Source organism: Castor canadensis, chromosome 11 (genome assembly GCF_047511655.1).
Source record: "Castor canadensis chromosome 11, mCasCan1.hap1v2, whole genome shotgun sequence".
NCBI lineage: Eukaryota > Metazoa > Chordata > Mammalia > Rodentia > Castoridae > Castor > Castor canadensis.
The window spans coordinates 11657709-11681911 of NC_133396.1; the positions used below are offsets into that span (position 1 = coordinate 11657709).

General features: G+C 35.6%; 1 pseudogene; it reads left to right on the forward strand.

Annotated features, from left to right (window-relative positions):
* The window catches only part of LOC109674896 (ABC-type organic anion transporter ABCA8A-like), a 78733-nt pseudogene that overhangs the window by 39478 nt on the left and 15052 nt on the right, over positions 1-24203 (forward strand).

Genomic DNA, 24203 nt, shown 5'->3' on the forward strand with positions numbered 1-24203 from the left:
AAAGGCAATCCTGACTATGAATTTCAGTTTTGTGCTTGAAGTTCAGCGCGTTGCTCACATTTTCAGGATAACAGCTGAAAACCATTTGGGTATATGCTTTATTTTATCTCATGGATTATTTTGATGTCCTCTATCTCTCCTTATATTTCCATGACCAGCACTGATGAACATAAGGTAATAGAGAATAATGGAAAATTTAATTGATTTAAATAATTAGAAGTTAATGGTAATGTGATTATAGAACTTTTCTTTGGGGTGGTATGCATGTTTAAATATTGAGCAGTGGATTATATATACTTGCAGACTACTGAAGTAAAAAGAAAAAATAAAAGTAAGGAGGGGAGGAAGAAAGGAAGGAAAAAAGGGAGGGAGGAAGGGAGGAAAGAAAAAAAGGGAGGGAAGGAGGAAAGGAGAAAGGTAGGAAGTGAGGAAACAGAGAGAGAGAGAGGGAGGAAGAAAGGAAAAAAGAGAGATAGATAAATAAAAGGTTGGGTTATTTCATTTCTGGTTAATGGAGGAAATAGAATAAAATTTGACTTCCTACTACAAATATTTTTTGCTAAAAATTAGAATTTTGCTTTTTCAGACATGTGAAATGGGTAGTGGAAGACTGGGATTCCTTAAGGAAGGAAGCAGTCAGTTTAAGTTCTATGTGCATTACAGATTTCTTCCTGAAGTGAATCCCCACAATTACTGATTGGAACTGTTACTTTCCAGTGTTGTGTAAGCTGTTAGACCAGCTTACCTTATAGCTATTTATTTAGTCTTGACTTTATGAAGTTTCACTCTGTACATCCATGCCTTAATATTAGCAATAGACTTAAATCAAACCTTATGTAGAGTTCTATAGCTCTTTCTCTACATTATTCTCTCTTTTCAGTACCCTGATTTGCAAACTCCAGCCACTGTAACCTCCTTGAACTCCAAATTTCTGTATCAATTGTTTAATAAGATCTCTTTGTATTGCTTGGGAATCTCCCTTTCTGGGTTCCATGACATATTTCCAGGAAGAAATTTGTGATGTGTGAAGAACTCAAATTGATTTCTTCCTTTCTTAAGGAATTCCAGAACAAAATTGAACCTTCTTAAAGTAAGAAAACAAAATCCAATACCTGGCAATGTAAACTTTACAATGCCCAACGTGCAAGAACAATTAGTTGACTTTCAGAGAAGTAGGAGAATATTAACTGAAACAGGTTAAAAATCAATATAAAGCAGATCCAAAAATGAAAAAGATTTTTAAAAAATGAACAGAAGTAACATTAAAAAAGCAAATGCTAATCTGCTCAAGGATTTAACTGAAAGAATAAATATGAGAAGAGAAATGGAAAAGAGTTGTAAATGGAATTTCTATAAGTAATATAAATATATATGAAAAATAATTAATGCAATTTACAAATTACAAAACACTGTGTAAGAAAAGAAGAGTGAACTAGAAGACAGTAATAGAAATATCAAAAATGAAGCCCAGAGAAGAAAAAAAATCTCTGAAAGAAACAAACGGAGACAATAATTCATAGGTCAAAACTAACCAGTCTACCTTACATTAATTAGATCCCCCCAAAAACAGGTGACAGAAAGTGATGGAAAATATATTTGACAATGGTATTCAAATTTTGGTAAAACTATAAGCCTGTAGAATAAATGCAAAGCAGACCACAGGATGGTGAGTCATAAATTGCTGAGATTAGCCATAACAGAAAATTTACATGTATCCAGAAGAAAGCAGCATATTACAAAGAACCAAAAAGATACTAGCAGGATTTTTATTTATTATTTATTAGCTATACTGAGGTTTGAACTCAGGGCCTTGAGCTTGCTAGGCAGGTGCTCTACCACTTGAGCCATGTCCCCAGCCCATGGCAGGATTTTTAGAAGACAAAATATAAGCCAGGAGATAAGGGAATGATACCCTTAAAATGCTGAAGGAACAAAGTTGTCAAACTAAGAAGAAACAATATCCAGTAAAATGTACTTCAAAATAAGAGAAACAGTGAGTTTCTTGGAAAATTAAAGCTGAGAGAGTTTATTGCCAGCATATCTACACTTCAAAAATTATTAAAGGAAGTTTTTAAGACAGAAAAATAATACCCCATGGAAATTTGTATCCACATAAAGTAATGAATAATCAGAAATGGCAAATATGTAGATAAATATAAGTGATGATCATTCTCTTTACAATTTCTTTAAAATCAAATTATATTAGTTATTAATTGCTATTTAGCAAATTAAAGTAAAATTCAGTGGTTAAAACAGCACTTTAAAAGGTTCATATTATATAGAGTATGTCCTCTGTCCATAATGTAATTCAATTAGGAAACAATAATATTAAGATACCTAGAAAATTCTGAAATATCTGGAAATTAAATAATGAAGTCCTAATAAATAATAGGTCAGAGAAGAAATCACAAGAGAAATTAGAAAATATTTTTAATTCACTGTTAATGAAAGCCTGAATATCTAAATTTGTTGGCAGCTGATAAAATTGTCCTCAGAAATGTATAGCTTTCAGTGACTATAATAAGGAGAAAGTACTAAGGATAAAATTAAGACTTCCTTCACCTTACGAGGGTAGAAAAAAAGAAGAGCAAACTGAATGTGTCTTCCTTTCCCCTGGCTCCTATACTCCAAGAAGAACTTCATTTTGACCAATGTTGTTAGTTGGGTTAGTGGATAAGTAGGCAGGATTTCAGTAGTAAGGGATGTATCTTCCCATATCTCTTTCTATTCACACCTAAGATTCCTGGGTCATCTAAAAATAATCAATTTAAAATCTATTCATGGGAGAGCCTAATGGGATTTCTTAGGTGAAATAATAGCTCAGAAAGTATCATAAGCAGAGCTTAACAAAATATCAAGCAAATTATAAGACACATTTGGAAATCATTACAATGTGGTGACATGGTCTACAATTTGTATCACTTGGTAAAGTTTAAAATATAAAATTTGTAAAGAATATAGTTAGAATATAAAAGTAAGTATGCATAATATATAAATTTATATTATTATATAAGTTGTCAAATATTTGAATGAGAACAAATGCAAAGCTATCCCAAAGTTTCATGCCATATGTAATTATCTATAGTATTGAACCATTTATAGTTACTAAGAATAAAAAGAAGAGATAACTTTACATGAAAAAAATTCCAGTTTTCTACATTGGAATCAAAGCTGAATCATTCTATCATGGACAATTAGTATTTAGATGGATGAATTTCCCCTTTTGGTCATTCTGTCACTGTTTGATTCACTGTAGTATCAACAACTTGACTTATTCTGAGACCTTCTCCCTATCTGTATCAGAAAGTGGTGAATAACCATTTCATTAATTACAACAACAAATTTGGATAATGGCATATCCCTTAGTCTGGAAAGCATTTATCAACAAGATATACTTTTTTAGTGGTATTGAAGTTTGAACTCAGGGCTTCATGCCTGCTAGGCAGCTGCTCTACCACTGAAGTCATGCCTCTAGCCCTTTTTGGTCTGGCTATTTTTGAGATAGGTCATCCTTTTTACTCTGGTCAACATAGATCCCAGAACTCCTATTTATGCTTCCACAGTAGCTAGGAGGACAGGTGTGTGCCACTACATCCAGCTTTTTCTGTTCAGATGGGGGGCTCGTGAACATTCTTGCCCAAATTGGCCTGGAACTGCAATCCTCCCAATTTCAGTCTCTTGTGTATCTGGAATGACAGCTGCACGCCACCACACTCAGCCATTGGCTGAGATGTGGTCACATGAACATTTTGCCCAGCTGGCCTAGAACCATGATCCTCCCATTCCCCACCTCCAGAGTAACCAGGCTTACAGGCAGCATGAGCCTCCATGCCAGGCTGATGTAGTCTTATTAAGAAAAAAGCAATTTCATTGGATTATATTTCATATGTTCTACATTTTACTAAAAACTTGTAAAAATTGTAATGTGCATTTATACTTTCTTGTCAGAACAAAGTTCAATTCCAGCTATGGATTTCAGGCCTCTACCCATCTGCTTACCGGTTTGAGCAGGCTGCAGTTGAAGTTCCAATCTACTGCTTGCTCATTTTTTTTGTATATTTAGTGTAGTATGCTTCAAATTCACAAGAGGCTACATTTACAAGTGGAGATGTATTTATTTATGTAAGTGACAGTATTCATAAAACAAATACATTAGATAATTTAATCAGAAAAGTCGACACTGAATAATACATTTTTTTAACTTTTTTTATTGTGCTGGGAGAGGAGTACATTGTGGTATTTACAAAAGTTCTTACAGTATATCAAATATATCATACTTAAATTCATCCCCTCTACCATTCTTCTTTATCCCTGGAGTAGTTTTGACGGGTATCATTTTTCCATTTACAAACATGTGTACACAATATTTGTACTGTGGTCACCCTCCCACACACTTTCCTCACCTCCTACCCCTCCCACTGGCACCAATCCTCCAGGCAGGACCTGTTCGGCCTTTTGTTCTCCAATTTTGTAGAAGAAAAAAATGACATTTTTGTTTAAGATGGCTACAAGGGTAGTTTGTGACATTAATAATTTCATTTCTTTCCTAAAGTTTTTTTAAAAAATTATAATATATAACATAAAATTTGCCATTTTAACTATTCTAAATGTGAAATTCAGAAACACTAATTACAAACCATCACCACTACATGTTTCTAAATCTTTCCACCACCACCTCCAAACAAAAATTTTATGCTCATTAAGCAATAATTCCCTATTGCCTCCTATCCCAGTCCCTGGTTATCACTAATCTATTTTCAATTTCTATGAATTTTCTTACTCTACATGTCTCAAACAATCACATAATATTTGTCTTTGGGGGACTGGTTTAGTTCACATAGCATAATGTTTTTATTGTTCATTCACATTGTAGTATGTGACAATTCCATTCCTTTTATGATAAAATAATGTTCCGTTGTTTGTGTATAACACATTTGTCATTTATGGATGGATACTTGCGTTGTTTCCTCATTTAGGCTATCATGAATAATACACTGAATAAACAGTGCAATACCCATGTCTATTTCAGCCTTTGCTTTTGAATTCTTTTGACCATACACTTGTGAGTGGAGTGGTGGGATTTTATGAAAATTCCAAGTTCAAGCTTTTGAGGAATGATCAAACTGTTTTCCACAGTAGCTGTACCAGTTTATATTCCTGTTATCAATGTTGACAGTTTTCAATTCCTTCACATTCTCACCAATACTTGTTTTCTTTTTTGTTTGTTTCTTACTATTAATTATGATAGCTATTCTAGAAGGTGTAAAATGACTCAATATGGCTTTGATTTTCATTTCCTTAATGACATATGATGTTGAGCATCTTCTTTGAAAAAATGTCTATTTAAGTCAATTTTTATTGGGGCATTTGGTTTTTTGCTTCTGAATTATAGAAGCTCCTTATACATCCTGAATATTAATCCTTTATGAGATATATAATTTGCAAACATTTTCTCCCATTCTGTATGTTGTAGTGTAATTTTCTTGATAATGTCTTTCAATGAATACGTTTTTAATTTTGATGAAGTCCAATTTATTTACTTTTTTCTTTTGTTGCTAACGCTTTTAGTGTCATACCTAAAAATTCATTGTCAAATCAAATATCATGAGCATTTATTCTTTCTAAGTTTTTATTATTGCAGGTTTTACATTTAAGTCATCCATCCATTTTGAGTTAAATTTTGCATATGGTGTGAGGTAGAAGTCAAACCATCCTTTTGCATATGAGAATCTGGTTGTCTCAGCATTATTCACTGAAAAGACTGTTCTTTCCCATAAAATTGTTTATGGGACCCTTGCCAAAAATCAATTGTCTATTGACATGTGTATTTATTTCTGAATTTTCACTTCTATTCTTTTTTTCTATTTGGCTGTTCTTATGCTAGTGTCACATTGTTTTAATTGGTATAGTTTGTAGCAAATTTTGAAATCAAGAGCTGTGAGTCTTTCAACTCTGTTTCATTTCCAAGACCTTTCAGGATATTGGTGGCCCCCTCTCCATGAATTTGATGATGGACTTGTATGTTTCTGAAAAAAAAGTTGAAATTTTAATAGGAATTGTATTAAACCTTTAGAATATTCTGAGGGAATATTTTACCTTAACAAGATGAAGCCTTCTGGTCCCTGAGCACAGGATAACTTTCCATTTATTCAGGTCTTGAGCGTCTTTCAACATTATTTTATGGCTTCTAGTACATAAGTATTTTGCTTCCTTTGTTAAATTTCTTCCTACATATTTTTTCTATGAGATGCTATTGTTAATGCAATTTTTCTTATTTTCCATTTTTAATGCTTCATTGTTGGAGTATAAAACAAGAATAATTTTTGTTAATCTTGGGTCCTGCTATTTTCTGAATTTATCACCTTCAGCAACTTTCTCGTGGATTCTTAAAAATTCTGTAGATAGGATCATGTCATATGTGAATAGATTTTTTTCTTCTGCTTTCCCATTTTAGATGCTTTTTTCTTTGTTTTTCCTGCCTGGTTGCTTTGTTTAGAACTTTCAGTACAGTGATGAGTAGCAGTGATAAAAGCAAGTATCCTTATCATTGCTTAAAGGGAAAGCGTTCATCCTTCACTCTTGATTATGGTGTTCACTGAGGTTTTTCACAAGTTGCCTTTTTCATGTGGAGGAAGTTGCTTCTATCGGTAGTTTACTGAGTATTTTTTAAATCATGAAACAGGGTTGGATTTTGTCAAACTCATCAATTGAGTTGATCATTGATCATTTGGGGCTTTCTCCCTTCGTCTGTTAATGTGAGGTATTACATTGACTGCTGTAACTTCCCTTGCATTCATGAGGATGGTTCCAATTGGTTCTGGTGCATGCTCCTTTTAACATGCTGTCATTTTTTTTTTAATTTCATTTTATTGTTTTTATGTTTATTCATATGTGTATACATTGTTTGCCTCCCTGCTCCCAATTCTGGGTAGAACCTATTCTACCCTCTGGTTTTCTGATTTCGTTGAAGGGAAAACATGAGAAAGACACAGAGTCTCTGCTAGTTTGAGATGAAGATGGCTATACAGAGAGATTCCTAGCATTGCTTCCATGCACACATATATTACAACCCTCATTGGTTCATCTCTACCAGACCTCTTCACCTCACTCCTGTTAGAATAGCTGTCATCAAGAACACCACCAACAGCACATGTTGACGAGGATGCAGGGAAAAAGGAAACCTCACACACTGCTGGTGGGAATGCAAGCCAGCACAACCACTTTGGAAACCAATGAAAAACTGGTGCATGCTCCTTTTAACATGCTGTCATATTTTTGCTTACTAGAATACTTTTGAATGTTTTCAATGTCAATATGTGATATTGATCTTCAATTTTCCTTTGTGACATGTTAATCTTTTTTTGTATCAGACCATACTGGCCATAAAGAATGAGGAAGTTCTCCCTGCTCTTCAAGTTTTTGGGAGAGTTTGAAAAGGATGAATAAATTCTTTTAAATGTTGGATACAATTCACCAATGAAGTCTGTGCTGCTATGCTTCATTTGTTGGGACGGTTTTGATTACTAATTCAATCTCTGTATTTTACAATTTACATATGTGATTTTTTTATTTTTATGTCAGTGAAAGTAATTTGTGTGTTTCTAGGGATTTATACATTTGCTCTAGGAGATCCAACTTTTTGGTGAACAATTGATCAGAGTATTTACCTTTACTAGAAATATTTATTTCTTCATACAGCTTCAAGTTACCGTCTAATGTTCTTTCATTTCAACTTGAAGGATTCCCTTTAGCATTGCATGTAGAGCTGATCAAATGGTAATGATCTCCCCTGCTTCTGTTTATCTCAAAATGTGTCAATTGTGTCATTTTTGAACATGTCATTTTTGAATGACAAATATTACAAATTTAGAATTATTGGCTGACAGTTCTTTCAGCACTTTAAGTACATCATTCATTGGTTTTTGGCCCCCATAATTTCTGATAAGAAATTGACTGTCAATTGTGTTATTGATCCTTCACATGTAATAAGTCAAGTATCTCTTGCTCCTTTCAAGATTCTCTTTTTTTCTGTTCATATTTCAACAGTTTTATTATAGACAGTTGAGGTCAAACTGCCTCAAAAGAGGTCTCTTTAAGTTTATCCTACTTTGAGTTTGTGAAGCCTCTTAGATGTGTAGACTTGTATCTGTCATCAAATATGGGAATTTTCAACCACTATTATTTAAATATGCTGTCCTTTTCTTTACTCTTCTTTGGAACTCCCAGGTACATGTCACTGGATATTATCCCTCAGGTCCTTCAGGCTGCATATATTTTTCTTATTCTCTTTTCTTTCTACTCCTCATAATGAATAATTACAATTGTCCTATCTTCAAGTTTATTACTCTTCTTTTGCCAACTCAAATCTATTAATAAATGGCTCTAGTGAATTTTTCTTTTTGTTAGTGTACTTTTCAACTCCAGAATTTCTGTTTGGGTTCCTTTTCATAATTTATGTTCCTTCACTGATATTCTCTTTTCATATATAATTTTCTTGATTTCTTTTTTTGTTCATTGTCCATTGTTTCCTTTAGCTTTTTGAGTGTATGTAATATAATTGTAGTATAATTGCTTTGTAAGTCCAGTGTCTGGATTTCTTAACAGATTATTTTTATTAACTTATTTTGCTCCTATGAAAAAGGATCAAAATTTCCTGTTTCTTTTTGTTAGTAATCTTGTCAAAAAATGGACATTTGAATTTTATAACACAGTAAATCTAGATATCAGATTCTCTGTCACCTTTAGCTTATTCTATTTCCGAATTGTTTTTGAAAGACTATACCTTTATGTGTGTGGTCACTAAACTTCCTGCTTCTGGTTTTTGGGGTTTTTGGTTATGTTTTGTTTTGTTTTTTAAATCTGGTGTTCAGTTGCTGTTTTGACAGGGACTTCCTTGAACACCAGGCTTTGCAGATTGACTTGTGTCAGGGACACTCTTTAAAGACTTAGCCAGACTTTCATTGAAACTAGTGATCAGCTAGCAGTTAAAACCTAGAATCTTAACCAATTTTTACCACTTTTCCACTCTGAGTGAATTCTACTTTAACTGAAATAGAGACAAGTGACTTCCACCATCCTCAGGGAGTTCCCAGACAGGTTAGAGCAAACATTTACAGTACTTTCATAAGATCTTTTCTGTTATTTCTAGAACCAAGGACCTGTAGCCCACATTAAGAATATTTAGGCTTCCATCTTCAAGAGTGTCACCAAACTGGGGACATGATGAGGCCAAGTCAGAATGCCCAAAACATGTCTACCATTTTAAAGTTACGTTTTTTATTAAGAATTTGTTCATTATAAACCTTTGACTTATGTGAGGTCAATGTTGGTTCTACCAGTTCTTTTTGGGTTTTTGGATGTCTCTGTTGCATGACAGAAAGTCTAAACTGCTTTTTGTGGTGTTTTGCTGTCATTACCCCTCCACACATGTTCAATGACACTTAAAGAACCATATATGAAATGATTTTAAATTCTCATTTATGACAAGGTTTGGTTCAAATGGTTTCCTGGAAGACGTTTGTCTTTGTTCTTAATATTTTTATTGATTTTGGGTTCTGTATATTGTTGGTTATGTCATGTCTCTTATCTTCTTAACATACGTGATTTCATTCAGTTTTCACAACAGGAGGAAAAAGAGTGGCATTTTGTCATTTTGCTTCTATGTTGTAAGTATGTTTACTGTAAATGTCTTTATTTTTATTATAAAGTTAAGAGCTAATAGTTTAATAATTTTGGTAGATGTAAGATCAATTCATATTATACTTTAAAGTATTTCACTTGTATTTTTGTGGGAAATTTTCAGTGGCTGTGTATATAATTGTGAATACATATAAGTATATATGTGTGCACATATATAAATATATATTTTATTTTTATGTATGCATCTTTCTTTATTTCCATCATACTCTTCCTTGGAATGTAGCCAAATTGCTCATAAAATAATCATTTCTCCAGGCTCATTGGCTCAAGTTACTCATGAGATAGAAATTGGGAGGATAGTCATTTGGGGCCAACCCAGGGTAAAAACTTCACAAGCCCTATCTCAACCAGTAAAAGTCTGGGTGCCATCCCAGCTACATGAGAAATGTAAATAGGAGGATTACAGTTCAGGCCAGGGGGAGGGGCATAAAGTTGAGAATTTATCTAAACAATAGTCAAAGCAAAAAGAGCAGAAGGCATGGCTCAAATTGTTGATCACCTGCCTAGCAAATGTGAGGACCTGAGTTCAAATCCCATTACCACACACACACACATGGAGTTTGAGGAAAACCTGGACAGCATCTTGACATTTGTTTTAGAAAAAAAGTAACTGTGGCCCAAAGGTCGACAGGAATTTGCACAAGATTACAAGTATTGTTAATGAAAAGCTAAAGCTCACAAATTCTCCAAATTCTTTATTTGGAATTCCTTGATAAAATCATTTTTATTTGTAGCTTGCATGCATTTATTCTAATTTGTGTTTTTAAAACAACCCCAATTAAATTGTCATCTAATAAATATTTATTGACTTTCCTGTCAATAATTCCAAAAATTGATACCAATGAGGGGTAAAAGCTGTCAAGTACATAGTTTCTATTTTCAGAGAGTTTATAAGTAGGTAAGCATGCAGACATTGGTTGCAGCAACTTTACAAAGACAGGATTATCTATTAAAGTAAATCATCCACCCAATTGAGTAATAAAAAGAATTATGACAACCAAAACAAGGGGACACTAATTCCTGAAAATAAATGAGAGCCAAGATTTCCTAAAGAAGTATTTTACTTTTTAGAGATGGAAAATGCAAACCAAAAGAACAAAATCCCAAAGGGAAGTCAGGTTTATCTTGGAAAATAGTAATGCCATGACAGAGAGTGTATAGAGAAGGCACAACACAGGCAAGGTCCTAGCTGTGATGGAATTGCAGGCTGGAGCCACAGCAAGCCTTAAATGGTGTGCTCACCAATTTATGCCATGGGAGTTTGTCTTTCCTTGTGGGAAGACATGGAAACTTTTAGAATAGAAACAATACTCTGACGGCCATCAGAATAAATAAAATAAGGAATCACAGAGCCTTCTAGGGAGGCATTGCAGTAGTTTGGAAGAGAAAGTGTGTTGTCTTAGCTCTGAATTCTGTACTATAATGACATTTGCACCTATACCACTTATAGATGTGTTAAATGCTCATATTTCTCTTTTGAATATACTCAAGAAAAAAATCCCCTCTATATTTTTGTTTCAACTCAATGTCAAAACCATCCTCCTTTGATCGTTGTCTACATTTTATTCAATTTTTACCACCAAAGTCAAATCAACTTTATTTTTGCTCTTCTGTTTCAATTTTTTTTTGTGGGGTACTGGGGTTGGAACTCAAGGCCTTAAGATAGCTAGGCAGGCCCTCTTACCACTTGACTCATTCCACCATCCCACACTTTTGTTCTTCTGTAATTTAAATTGAATAGTCTATAAATCATGTGCTAAATTTGTCTAGCTTTGTCCCATTTCTCAGACAAACCAAATAAATTTGGATAAGACTAGGAGGAAATATTAGTGATGATATTGATTTTATTTTAGTTCATGAAAACAGAATCCAAAATCAGATTATCTCCAAGATACTTTACCTGTAATTTGAAAATCTACTGAATTTCAGAAAGCAATACACGTATATTTTTCCTTTAGATCACGTTGTTTGCCACTGTTCTTATGCTGATTTGTCTGCTTTGTACCAGTATCCTAAACCTCCTGCCACATTGATTAGCTGTACATTACTACATTTTAAGCTAGGAAAAGCCAACATTTTTTCCAAGTGTCTTGAACAATTAGGAAAACCTTGTCCTGGGTTGGAAAATATGCATTGTGAAAACTGAATGCCTGGAACTTTCTTCATTGAAATATAAGGACTTTCCCAGAGAGGAGTCCATAGTTCTGTTGACATACAAGTGAAATATTGCCTTAGCCTTAGTTTTCTTGGGGAGATGGGCAGTGAACAGTGGGAGAAGGAACAATATTTATATAATAAAGCCTTTGGGCATCTTCAACCTTGGTAGTAGATATAAAATTCACCCCTAATTTGAGGAATTTGATGCTTCATGAGTGTTTGAAACAGTGGATCAAATTTGATGCACGTTGGTTGTATTTGTATTTCATACTCTCTATAGTTGTATTTTATAGGGCAGAGATAATTTGATTTTTCTAGCTAATTAATGCCTTACCTGTACATAAAAATAAGAAAGGTACACTACTTGAAAATAATCAGCCTTTCACCTTTTAGTCTGTAAGAGGATTGCTGGGTGTTGGAAACCTTGGAGAATCTGGTAAAAGCTGTGGATCCTCTCCTCTGAGAAGCACAACTACAGAGTAAATTTCTGTGATTCTCTGGTTAAGAATATCTTCTTTTGGGTGAATGTCATTCCTGTACAGTGAGCACATCAACCACATTCAAGTTTTTAGGTTTCCTTCCCTTTCCCTATTTCTCCAGTGTGTGTTCTCCCCTTAGTGTATGACCAATGTCCAATAATATTTCTGCATTTATTTTGGGTCTATAATCCGCATACGAGGGAGAACATGAGATTTTTGGCCTTCTGATCCTGGTTAACTTTGCTTAAGATGATGTTCTCTAGTTCCATCCATTTACTTGCGAATGACAAATTTCATTCTTCTTCATGACTGAGTAAAATTCTTTTGTGTATAAACACCACATTTTCTTAATCCATTTTTCAGTAGTGGGGCATCTTGGCTGTTTCCATAGCTTGGCTATTGTAATAGTGCTGCAATAAACCTGGGTGTGCAGGTGTCTTTGTAGTAACCTGAGTCGCATTCCTTTGAGTATATCCCTAGGAGTGGGATTGCTGGATCGTATGCCAGATATATGTTTAGTTCTTTAAGAAGCCTCTATATTGTTTTCCAAAGTGGTTATACTAGCTTACATTCCCACCAGCAGTGTACGAGGGTTCCTTTTTCCCCAAATTCTCTCCAACATTTGTTTCTGGTGGTGTTCTTGATGATAGCTATTCTAACAAGAGAGAGGTGGGATCTTAGTATGGTTTTTATTTGCATCTCCTTTATGGCCAGGGATGATGAGCATTTTTTCATGTGTTTTTTGGCCATTTGGATTTCTTCCTTTGAAAAGGTTCCCTTTAGTTTAGTTGCCCATTTCTTTATTGGTGCAATGATTTTTGGGGCATTTAGTTTTTATTTTTATTTATTTACTTATTTAATTTTTATTTTATTCATATGTGCATACAATGTTTGGATCATTTCTCCCCCCTTCCCCGACCCCCTCCCATAACCCCCCCACCCCCTCCCTCCCCCACCACCCACTCGCTACCCGGCAGAAACTACCCTGCCCCATCTCTAATTTTGTTGAAGAGAGAGCACAAGCAATAATATGAAGAACCAAGGGCCTTTGCTAGTTGAGACAGGGACAGCCATACAGGGAGTTGACAGGCATTCATTTCCTGTGCATGTGTGTTACCCTCCAAGTCAATTCCTCTGGAACTAACCTTTTCTCTAGTTCCTGGTCCCCTTCTCCTATTGGCCTCAGTTGGTTTAAAGTATCTCCTTTAGTTTCTCTGCATTAAGGGCAACAAATGCTAGCTAATTTGTTAGGTGTCTTACCTATCCTCACCCCTCCCTTGTGTGCTCTCGCTTTATCATGTGATCAAAGTCCAATCCCCTTGTTGTGTTTGCCCTTGATCTAATGTCCACATATGAGGGAGAACATACGATTTTTGGTCTTTCAGGCCAGGCTAACCTCACTCAGAATGATGTTCTCCAGTTCCATCCATTTACCAGCAAATGATAACATTTCGTTCTTCTTCATGGCTGTAAAAAATTCCATTGTGTATAAATACCACATTTTCTTAATCCATTCGTCAGTAGTGTGACATCTTGGCTGTTTCCATAACTTGGCTATTGTGAATAGTGCTGCAATAAACATGGGTGTGCAGGTGCCTCTGGAGTAACCTGTGTCACAGTCTTTTGGGTATATCCCCAAGAGTGGTATTGCTGGATCAAATGGTAGATCAATGTTTAGCTTTTTAAGTAGCCTCCAAATTTTTTTCCAGAGTGGTTGTATTACATTCCCATCAGCAGTGTAAGAGGGTTCCTTTTTCCCCACATCCTCGCCAACACCTGTTGTTAATGGTGTTGTTAATGATGGCTATTCTAACCGGGCTGATGTGGAATCTTAGTGTGGTTTTAATTTGCATTTCCTTTATTGCTACAGATAGTGAGCATTTTTCCACGTGCTTTTTGGCCATTTGAATTTTTTCTTTTGAGAAATTTCTGTTTAGTTCACTTGCCCATTTCTTTATTGGTTCATCAATTTTGGGAGAATTTAGTTTTTTAAGTTCCCTATATATTCTGGTTATCAGTCCTTTGTTTGATGTATAGCTAGCAAAGATTTTCACCCACTTTGTGGGTGGTCTTTTCAGTTTAGAGACAATTTCTTTTGTTGAGCAGAAGTTTTTTAGTTATATGAAGTCCCATTTATCTATGCTATCTCTTAGTTGCTGAGCTGCTAGGGTTCCATTGAGAAAGTCCTTGCCTATACCTATTAATTTCAGAGTATTTCCTACTCTTTCCTGTATCAAGTTTAGAGTTTGGGGTCTGATATTAAGATCCTTGATCCATTTTGAGTTAATCTTGGTATAGGGTGATATACATGGATCTAGTTTCAGTTTTTTGCAGACTGCTAACCAGTTTTCCCAACAGTTTTTGTTGAAGAGGCTGCTATTTCTCCATCGTATATTTTTAGCTCCTTCGTCAAAGACAAGTTGGTTATAGTTGTGTGCCTTCATATCTGGGTCCTCTATTCTGTTCCACTGGTCTTCATGTCTGTTTTTGTGCCAGTACCATGCTGTTTTTATTGTTATTGCTTTGTAATATAGTTTGAAGTTGGGTATCGTGATACCTCCTGCATTATTCTTTTGACTGAGTATTGCCTTGGCTTTTCATGGCCTCTTGTGTTTCCATATAAATTTAATGGTAGATTTTTCAATCTCTTTAATGAATGTCATTGGAATTTTGATGGGAATTGCATTAAACATGTAGATTACTTTGGGGAGTATAGACATTTTTACTATGTTGATTCTACCCATCCATGAGCATGGGAGATCTCTCCACTTTCTATAGTTTTCCTCAATCTCTTTCTTCAGAAGTTTATAGTTTTCCTTGTAGAGGTCATTCACATCTTTTGTTAGGTTTACACCAAGGTATTTGATTGTTTTTGAGACTATTGTAAATGGAATTTTTTTCATACATTCCTTTTCAGTTTGCTCATTATTAGTGTATAGAAATGCTAATGATTTTTCTATGTTGATTTTATATCCTGCTACCTTGCTATAGCTATTGATGGTATCTAGGAGCTTCTGAGTAGAGTTTTTTGGGTCTTTAAGGTATAGGATCATGTCATCTGCAAATAGGGATATTTTGACAGTTTCTTTACCTATTTGTATTCCTTTTATTCGTTTTTCTTGACTAATTGCTCTGGCTAGGAATTCCAGTACTATGTTGAATAGGAGTGGAGATAGTGGGCATCCTTGTCTAGTTCCTGTTTTTAGAGGGAATGGTTTCAGTTTTTCTCCATTAAGTATAATGCTGGCTGTAGGTTTGTCATATTAGCTTTTATAATGTTGAGGTACTTTCCTTCTATTCCTAGTTTTCTTAGTGATTTTATCATGAAATGATGTTGGATCTTATCAAAGGCTTTTTCTGCATCTATTGAGATGATCAAGTGGTTTTTGTCTTTGCTTCTGTTAATGTGGTTTATTACATTTATTGATTTTCATATGTTGAACCACCCCTGCATTCCTGGGATGAAGCCTACTTGGTCGTGCTGAATGATCTTTTTGATGTGTTGTTGAGTTCGGTTTGCATTATTTTGTTGAGGATTTTTGCATCAATGTTCATTAAGGAGATTGGCCTATAGTTCTCCTTTTTGGAGGTGTCTTTGCCTGGTTTTGGGATAAGTGTAATACTGGCTTCATAAAATGTGTTTGGCAGTTTTCCTTCCCTTTCTATTTCATGGAACAGTTTAAGGAGGGTTGGTGTCAGTTCTTCTTTAAAGGTCTGATAGAATTCAGACCTTTAAATAGAAATAATACCATGCATACTATCTGACCACAATGCAGTAAAAGTAGAACTCAACAACAAAAGTAAAGACAAAAAACATGCAAACAGCTGGAAACTAAATAACTCATTACTTAATGAAGAATGGATCATCGATGCAATAAAAGAGGAAATTAAAATGTTCCTGGAAGTCAATGAAAATGAAAACACAACCTACCGGAACCTATGGGACACAGCTAAGGCAATCTTGAGAGGAAAGTTTATAGCCATGAGTGCATATATTAAAAAGATTGAAAGATCCCAAATCAATGACCTAATGATACATCTCAAACTCCTAGAAAAACAAGAACAAGCAAATCCCAAAACAAATAGAAGGAGAGAAATAATAAAAATAAGAGCTGAAATCAACGAAATAGAAACCAAAAAAACCATACAAAGAATTAATGAAACAAAAAGTTGGTTCTTTGAAAAAATAAACAAGATCGATAGACCCCTGGCAAACCTGACTAAAATGAGGAGAGGAAAAAACCCAAATTAGTAGAATTAGGAATGCAAAAGGGGAGATAACAACAAACACCATGGAAGTCCAGGAAATCATCAGAGACTACTTTGAGAACCTATATTCAAATAAATTTGAAAATCTAAAAGAAATGGACAGATTTCTAGATACATATGATCATCCAAAACTGAACCAAGAGGAAATTAATCACCTGAATAGACCTATAACACAAAATGAAATTGAAGCAGCAATCAAGAGTCTCCCCAAAAAGAAAAGTCCAGGACCTGATGGATTCTCTGCTGAATTCTATCAGACCTTTAAAGAAGAACTGATACCAACCCTCCTTAAACTGTTCCACGAAATAGAAAGGGAAGGAAAACTGCCAAACACATTTTATGAAGCCAGTATTACACTTATCCCAAAACCAGGCAAAGACACCTCCAAAAAGGAGAACTATAGGCCAATCTCCTTAATGAACATTGATGCAAAAATCCTCAACAAAATAATGGCAAATCGAATTCAGCAACACATCAAAAAGATTATTCACCACGACCAGGTAGGCTTCATCCCAGGGATGCAGGGATGGTTCAACATACGAAAATCAATAAACGTAATAAACCACATTAACAGAAGCAAAGACAAAAACCACTTGATCATCTCAATAGATGCAGAAAAAGCCTTTGATAAGATCCAACATCATTTCATGATAAAAGCTCTAAGAAAACTAGGAATAGAAGGAAAGTTTCTCAACATTATAAAAGCTATATATGACAAACCTACAGCCAGCATTATACTTAACGGAGAAAAATTAAAACCATTCCCTCTAAAATCAGGAACCAGACAAGGATGCCCACTATCTCCAGTCCTATTCAACATAGTACTGGAATTCCTAGCCAGAGCAATTAGGCAAGAAGAAGGAATAAAAGGAATACAAATAGGTAAAGAAACTGTCAAAATATCCCTATTTGCAGATGACATGATCCTATACCTTAAAGACCCAAAAAACTCTACTCAGAAGCTTCTAGACATCATCAATAGCTATAGCAGGGTAGCAGGATATAAAATCAACATAGAAAAATCATTAGCATTTCTATACACTAACAATGAGCAAACGGAAAAAGAATGTATGAAAACAATTCCATTTACAATAGCCTCAAACAAAATCAAATACCTAGGTGTAAACCTAACAAAAGATGTGAAAGACCTCTACAAGGAAAACTATACACTTCTGAAGAAAGAGATTGAGGAAGACTATAGAAAGTGGAGAGATCTCCCATGCTCATGGATGGGTAGAATCAACATAGTAAAAATGTCAATACTCCCCAAAGTAATCTACATGTTTAATGCAATTCCCATCAAAATTCCAAGGACATTCATTAAAGACATTGAAAAATCTACTGTGAAATTTATATGGAAACACAAGAGGCCACAAATAGTCAAGGCAATACTCAGTCAAAAGAACAATGCAGGAGGTATCACAATACCTGACTTCAAACTATATTACAAAGCAATAACAATAAAAACAGCATGGTACTGGCACAAAAACAGACATGAAGACCAGTGGAACAGAATAGAAGATCCAGATATGAAGCCACACAACTATGAGCAACTTATCTTTGACAAAGGAGCTAAAAATATACGATGGAGAAATAGCAGCCTCTTCAACAAAAACTGCTGGGAAAACTGGTTAGCAGTCTGCAAAAAACTGAAACTAGATCCATGTATATCACCCTATACCAAGATTAACTCAAAATGGATCAAGGATCTTAATATCAGACCCCAAACTCTTAAGTTGATACAAGAAAGAATAGGAAATACTCTGGAGTTAGTAGGTATAGGTAAGAACTTTCTCAATGAAACCCCAGCAGCACAGCAACTAAGAGATAGCATAGATAAATGGGACCTCATAGAACTAAAAAGCTTCTGTTCATCAAAAGAAATGGTCTCTAAACTGAAGAGAACACCCACAGAGTGGGAGAAAATATTTGCCAATTATACATCAGACAAAGGACTGATAACCAGAATATACAGGGAACTTAAAAAACTAAATTCTCCCAAAACTAATGAACCAATAAAGAAATGGGCACGTGAACTAAACAGAACTTTCTCAAAAGAAGAAATTCAAATGGCCAGAAAACACATGAAAAAATGCTCACCATCTCTAGCAATAAAGGAAATGCAAATTAAAACCACACTAAGATTCCACCTCACCCCTGTTAGAATAGCCATCATCAGCAACACCACCAACAACAGGTGTTGGCGTGGATGCGGGGGAAAAAGGAACCCTCTTACACTGTTGGTGGGAATGTAGACTAGTACAACCACTCTGGAAAAAAATTTGGAGGCTACTTAAAAAGCTGGACATCGATCTACCATTTGATCCAGCAATACCACTCTTGGGGATATACCCAAAAGACTGTTACTCCAGAGGCACCTGCACATCCATGTTTATTGCGGCACTATTCACAATAGCCAAGTTATGGAAACAGCCAAGATGCCCCAGCACTGACGAATGGATTAAGAAAATGTGGTATCTATACACAATGGAATTCTATGCAGCCATGAAGAAGAACGAAATGTTATCATTCGCTGGTAAATGGATGGAATTGGAGTGAGGTTAGCCTGGCCCAAAAGACCAAAAATCATATGTTCTCCCTCATATGTGGACATTAGATCAAGGGCAAACACAACAAGGGGATTGGACTATGAGCACATGATAAAAGCGAGAGCACACAAGGGAGGGGTGAGGATAGATAAGACACCTAAAAAACTACCTAGCATTTGTTGCCCTTAATGCAGAGAAACTAAAGCAGATACCTTAAAGCAACTGAGGCCAATAGGAAAAGGGGACCAGGAACTAGAGAAAAGGTTAGATCAAAAAGAATTAACCTAGAAGGTAACACCCACGCACAGGAAATCAATGTGAGTCAATGCCCTGTATAGCTATCCTTATCTCAACCAGCAAAAACCCTTGTTCCTTCCTATTATTGCTTATACTCTCTCTACAACAAAATTAGAGATAAGGGCAAAATAGTTTCTGCTGGGTATTGAGGGGGGGAGCGGGAGGGGGGGAGTGGGTGGTAAGGGAGGGGGTGGGGGCAGGGGGGAGAAATGAACCAAGCCTTGTATGCACATATGAATAATAAAAGAAATATGAAGAAAAAAATTAAAGGAAAAATATGTACTGTGTAACTTTGTGCTTATCCCCAAGTTCATGCTGTAGTCCTTTCTTTCTTTTCTTTCCTTCCTTCCTTCCTTCCTTCCTTTGTCTCTCTTTCTTTCTTCCTCTCTCTCTCTCTCTCTTAGTTCTTATGAGGGATTGACAGACTGTCCTTTTGAAAGTGTTTTTTTAAGATGTTGGGAACTAAAGCTTTTATCTTAAAATTATGTGTTGGTTAAAGAAAAATAGAGATGTAGTCATGATTTCAGGAATTCTAATGAGTTCTTAATCCACCTAAAGGATGTTCCTTTCTCAGTCTTTCTTGAAATCGCTCATCCTTTTGGAATGCATTTAAATCTGATAAAACTTCTGTGTGGTCTTCATAAAGATTTCTGTTTTCACAGTGGTACACATCTCAAAGACATTGTGCATGCATCTGAAACTACCATCATTTTGGGGATTTGGAGTATATTTAGTCACTTTTAACATGTCCGACATGAGGATGGATCATACATGACCTTAGATGATTCTACTGTTCCTTTCCTCATGGTACATCCTAGTTAAGAGTATCTTAGACATGATGAAATACTATAGTTACTACACATTAGGATTATTCTAGGTACTTATTTATACGTAATACGTGTTATGCTTCTTTTTTTTTTATCCATGATTATGGCAGATATATTCATTCAAGCATGTAGCAAGGGCCCCTGGATTCTCCACTAAGAGTTGGTAAATTCTATGACTTTACAATAAGATCAATGCATTTTTATGGGCTATACTTTAAGAAGAAGTAATCTACCTCAAAACTTTTGGGAAATGAAGCAGCACACTGGAAGATGCAGGAGAAACGTGGTAAACACAGTAGCCCTTCAGATTTTTGTATCAGCAGCAAAGTTGTGAATTTTATGTTTAGTTGCACGCAGATCAGAATTATGTTCAGTAACTTAAATACCATTATATATACAGACTAGATACTGAATGTGAAGCCCCTTAGCTCTCCTTCAATAGTCTGCCACTGTTTTCACAAACCACTTCACTTCCTGACCTGACCGCTCTCTTCCATTCATTCCTCAGATTTCCCTAACAATCCTAATTTTAGCTTGATGTTCTCCTACACCTCTTAATTGTGCATGTTGCAACTTGAAGCATATTTATGTGCCGTGGTTTACTCATAAGTGACGTGGACATTAGAAGTGACTTTAGGGTTGAGAATATTGAATAGTCAGTCACAGTGCCAGGTACCTTAGCAAGCATTAGAACCAGTTATCATTTTTATCAGCATTGTTATACCAAATCATTCTGTAATCTCTACATTTTATTACCTGGAAACTTGTTTGTCCTTTCAAAGGGCAAAACATAGACAAGTTTTTCTTCACTTTGTGCTGTTAATTTGCCATCAGGGATGTGTTGTTTAACCAGTGATGTTATATTTTCTGGATCACACATTTCATTCAGATGCAAACTAACATTTAAAAGAATATGATAAAGTTATTTTTATCCAACACTGCCTCACAAAACAACTTCCTAACAATGTAGAATGTGTTTGCTATTCATTATATTTACAAGACAAAATGTATAATTTGCTGAAAAAAAGACGATGTAACACTAGTAATAGAGTCCAAAGTGGTGAATCTGTACCACATGGCAGAGTTCAATAAGAAAACTCAAGGACTGTCATTTGGAAGAAATAGATTTCAGCCAGATCTTGCCTGGGGTGAAATAAAGGGAAATACCCAATTTTGTCTCTGTCAGAAAAGTCAACCTTGGCAGGGCACAGTGGCTCAAGCCTGTAATTCTAGCTACTTGAGAGGCAGACATCAGGAGGATCTTGGTTTGAGGGCAGCCCTGGAAAAAAGTTCCTGAGACCTCATCTCAACCAGTGGCTGAGCATAGTAGCACACACCACTCATGCAACCTACCTGGGAAAACTCTAATATGAGGATCACAGTCCAGGCTGGCCCAGGCATAAATAAGACTCTATCTCAAAAATAACCAATGCAAAAAGGACTAAGGGAATGACTTAAGTGGTAGAGCACCTGCCTAGAAAGCTCAAGGCCCTAAGTTCAACCCCCAGTACTTACTGCAAAAAATAAATAAATCAAGATCCAACATTTGTAGTAATGTATGAGTTCTGCAAAAAATTGGACTTGAACATGGTAAGACAAAAAAGGGGGTAATTTATGCAGTCATTGAGAACATGGTTCTAACATGGTGCTAACACTGTCTCCAAAACTCAGGCAAGCTGTTTACCATCTCTGAGTATTGGTTTTCTCATCTGTGAGATTAAAAAAAAAATACACAACTCTCAAAATAACTTCTAAAGACAAAATAAAATAGTATATATGAGATAGCACATGGCCTTTCACAAAGTAAATCCTCAATACATATTAGATAAATTTATCTTTTTTGAGAAAAATGTATTCAAGTGAAAGCTGGTTGTTTTGATAAGACCATATAAAGTTCTACATGAAACGGTTAGATTTTAGAGACCCCATGGTTAGTCATCTCCACTGAAATGCATTAAGGTGACAGAGTGAGGCAAATGTCACAATTGACTGATGACAGAAACATACAAATCAATTTAAGTTATTCCATGTTTACAAGGTCCTGTGCCTATCATTATCAAAGATACCAAATCAGAAGAATACTTTAGGGATGACCCTTGCCCACAGGGGTTGTTACAGAATGATAATAAAAGCCAACATGTTATAGAAAAAGTGAGGCAGAAGGAAATTGTGTGAACTCAGTTAAGTACTTTGTGCCTTGTCAAGTGTTCACTCATTCAATATTTCTTAGCCTTAACTAAAAATTTGATATCATTACTGCTATTTTATTTTATTTTATTTTATTTATTTATTTTTTTTTATTATTCATATGTGCATACAAGGCTTGGTTCATTTCTCCCCCCTGCCCCCACCCCTCCCTTACCACCCACTCCACCCCCTCCCGCTCCCCCCCCTCAATACCCAGCAGAAACTATTTTACCTTTATCTCTAATTTTGTTGTAGAGAGAGTATAAGCCATAATAGGAAGGAACAAGGGGTTTTGCTGGTTGAGATAAGGATAGCTATACAGGGCATTGACTCACATTGATTTCCTGTGCGTGGGTGTTACCTTCTAGGTTAATTCTTTTTGATCTAACCTTTTCTCTAGTACCTGTTCCCCTTTTCCTATTGGCCTCAGTTGCTTTAAGGTATCTGCTTTAGTTTCTCTGCATTAAGGGCAACAAATGCTAGCTAGTTTTTTAGGTGTCTTACCTATCCTCACCCCTCCCTTGTGTGCTCTCGCTTTTATCATGTGCTCATAGTCCAATCCCCTTGTTGTGTTTGCCCTTGATCTAATGTCCACATATGAGGGAGAACATACGATTTTTGGTCTTTTGGGCCAGGCTAACCTCACTCAGAATGATGTTCTCCAGTTCCATCCATTTACCAGCGAATGATAACATTTCGTTCTTCTTCATGGCTGCATAGAATTCCATTGTGTATAGATACCACATTTTCTTAATCCATTCATCTGTGCTGGGGCATCTTGGCTGTTTCCATAACTTGGCTATTGTGAATAGTGCCGCAATAAACATGGATGTGCAGGTACCTCTGGAGTAACAGTCTTTTGGGTATATCCCCAAGAGTGGTATTGCTGGATCAAATGGTAGATCGATGTCCAGCTTTTTAAGTAGCCTCCAAATTTTTTTCCAAAGTGGTTGTACTAGTTTACATTCCCACCAACAGTGTAAGAGGGTTCCTTTTTCCCCGCATCCTCGCCAACACCTGTTGTTAGTGGTGTTGATGATGATGGCTATTCTAACAGGGGTGAGGTGGAATCTTAGTGTGGTTTTAATTTGCATTTCCTTTATTGCTAGAGATGGTGAGCATTTTTTCATGTGTTTTCTGGCCATTTGAATTTCTTCTTTTGAGAAAGTTCTGTTTAGTTCACGTGCCCATTTCTTTATTGGTTCATTAGTTTTGGGAGAATTTAGTTTTTTAAGTTCCCTGTATATTCTGGTTATCAGTCCTTTGTCTGATGTATAATTGGCAAATATTTTCTCCCACTCTGTGGGTGTTCTCTTCAGTTTAGAGACCATTTCTTTTGATGAACAGAAGCTTTTTAGTTTTATGAGGTCCCATTTATCTATGCTATCTCTTAGTTGCTGTGCTGCTGGGGTTTCATTGAGAAAGTTCTTACCTATACCTACTAACTCCAGAGTATTTCCTATTCTTTCTTGTATCAACTTAAGAGTTTGGGGTCTGATATTAAGATCCTTGATCCATTTTGAGTTAATCTTGGTATAGGATGATATACATGGATCTAGTTTCAGTTTTTTGCAGACTGCTAACCAGTTTTCCCAGCAGTTTTTGTTGAAGACGCTGTTATTTCTCCATTTATATTTTTAGCTCCTTTGTCAAAGATAAGTTGCTCATAGTTGTGTGGCTTCATATCTGGATCCTCTATTCTGTTCCACTGGTCTTCATGTCTGTTTTTGTGCCAGTAC